Genomic DNA, 2,430 nt, shown 5'->3' with positions numbered 1-2,430 from the left:
TTTATGACTAGGTTCGAATACCTCTAGACCAGTGGTTTCCATTCTTAAAAGTCTGTCAGGATAAAGCTTGTTAAAATTCAGCTCTCAAGTAGAAAGCAAAATGTTTTGAGAATGATGAGGGAAACCAATGTACGAATGTGCTTGACACAATGGATGTATATGTGGATTGTGATAAGAGTTGTATGAGCGAGCCCCCAATAAAATCATTTAAAAAAAAGAAAAAAGAACTGCTGCCCCACGGAAACCTCAGCCACCAGGCCCTTGAGGCCGGGAGAACGAGACGATGTCTGATCACCACTACCAACTGCTCTCACAGGGGCCACCGCAGAAGGTGCTGGGTAGAGTGGGAAGGAAATGTGAGCAAAACTGAAGATCATAAAAAAGACCACGCTTCTTGGTATGCTAGGGACTGGTGGGACCCCCGAGCCTATGCTGCAGCTCACTCTTGAAGCCTGGACTGAGGGCAGTTCTGGGGCTCAGCTTTCAGCCAGACGGTCCTGGGAGGTCACACTGACCCCAGGGAGGTAGGCACTCCCCACACACCAAAGAATCATCAACCAATCCAGCCCCAAAAGGCAACCTTTGCTCAGAGACCAAGTTCAGAAGCAGGAAGCGTCAGGAAAGGGAAACGGAGAGAGTGCGTTGAGTGTGTTTCACCGTGAGGGTTGCAATCACTGGGCTGAAACAAATTGTCTTTGAATTATTGAGTGGAAACCCAATCTGCTCTATAGGTGTTCACAGAAATCAAAGTAAAAAGTAAAAGAACAAGAAACTCGGCCTGTGTAAGTCACACCGTAATTTAATCAGACTCTCTGGGAGTGGCATTCACCTGCAGTCAAGGTGCAGAAGATGCTACGCTAGCAGGTGTGACAGAGGAGGGCATGTCCCCATAGTCCCAGGAGACTGTCAATGTCCATCTAGCTGCAGGCACTGGAAAGCTGATCTGGAAGTTCTCCAGGTGCCCCACTCCCCTGGGCACCTCTCATGTCTCCCGCTCGCCCCTCCACACTCGGAGGTGGATGCTCCTTCTTCTCCGAGAGTGCAAACAGCCCACTGAAATTGGGGCTCGCCTGAGCTGAGGTAGACTTAATTTAGGCCAACCTTTAGATTTAAAAAAATGAGTTCCTGCTAAGCTGATGCTCATGGGTGAGGAAAGGATGGCACACAGGGATTACAGCAGAGTATCCCCCACCCGCCACCCCCCAAAAGGAGGTCTTAAGATGCCTGCCTGGAGAAGATGTGGAGTGGGTGACTACCACCGGGCCAAACGACAGTGACGTTGCCTCGCATTCTGAAGACGAAGCCATGTCCGAACCATCCGGACTTCACTTACAGGAAGCCAGTCAGGAGCAGATGACTAGAAGTCCCCCAATTCAGATTGACCGACAGATGGACCAAAGACAGAAACAGAGGCCAGCCTAGATGCATATGAAGAGTGTCCTTCCGGGATTTCCTTCAATCCGTGGAAGCCATTTGGAGAGTGTCAGAAAAAGCACAGAAGAGGAAACCTCCACTCAAGATTCTGGAGGAGAAGAGGAAGACGCTCCGGGAAAGGTAAATCAACGAATGAAGCATCTCAGAGCGAGCAAACCCCCAGTGAAACACAGGGGCAGGAGCTCACTCCGTATTTTGGGGTCAGTGATGGGTTTGCTCCCCTGTGAAAAAGACAAATGGTGACAAGTCGGGTCTGCAGAGGAGCACTGACCAGGCTGTGGCGGAGTGCGATGTCCAGAAGGCTGAGGGACTCAGCCCCCAGCTGCCTACTCAGGGCTTGGTGTGAAAATCACCAAAGTGACCGCCTGCCACAACTTTGTAAAAGCCAAAAAGGGCGCGGAGACTCATAGGTGGTTCGCAAAAAGCAGCAGCTGGCGTGGGGGTCTGAAGCAAAGAAGAGATGGGAAACCGAGAGCAACGTGGGTTAGATGCGACTTGCCAGAGAGCTTCCAGATCTTTCTAGACTTGAGTCCCAGGGCTCCTCGGTGCCCCGGGACGATGTTCTTCTTGTGCTAAAGCACACAGGGATGCTGGCAGAAGGGGACGGCTAAGCATGCCTTGGGGAGCTGATCATGAAGCCTTGGTGATCTTCTTCTAAGGAGCTTGATCCTCCTGAAGCAGAGCCTTCTGTGCCTGGCACAAGACCACGGAGCACACTCCCAGAGAAGTGAGGGGGCCAGGCTTAGTGCAGTTGGCTGTGGTGTCTCCTCCTTTCTACCTATCCTCCATCGGTGCAGCGCCGCCAGCCAGCCAGCGCCTCTCCTTCGCTTTTATGTCAGTGTGGGTTTGGCTGCGTGGCTTCTGGAATTTGGCTCTTCAGGGTGCTATTTGTTTAGAATGGATTGGTCCTAAGTGCTAAGAAAGTCTCACTTGATCCTGCCTTTTACCCATGACTTTAATCACCTTAGCAAATTTAAAAGGTCATTGTTGACTCTT

The 2,430-nt window shown here is 51.1% G+C and overlaps 1 pseudogene; it reads left to right on the top strand.

Moving 5' to 3' along the window:
- The first annotated feature begins 1,237 nt into the window (after nt 1-1,237).
- Nucleotides 1,238-1,922, top strand: LOC101646264 (annotated as a pseudogene).
- The last annotated feature ends 508 nt before the right edge of the window (nt 1,923-2,430 follow it).

This window comes from Echinops telfairi, unplaced genomic scaffold, assembly GCF_000313985.2.
Source record: "Echinops telfairi isolate 266 unplaced genomic scaffold, ASM31398v2 ScPeMD7_7468;HRSCAF=8506_0, whole genome shotgun sequence".
NCBI classification, from domain to species: Eukaryota; Metazoa; Chordata; class Mammalia; order Afrosoricida; family Tenrecidae; genus Echinops; species Echinops telfairi.
This window is presented reverse-complemented; position numbering and strand designations above follow the sequence as displayed.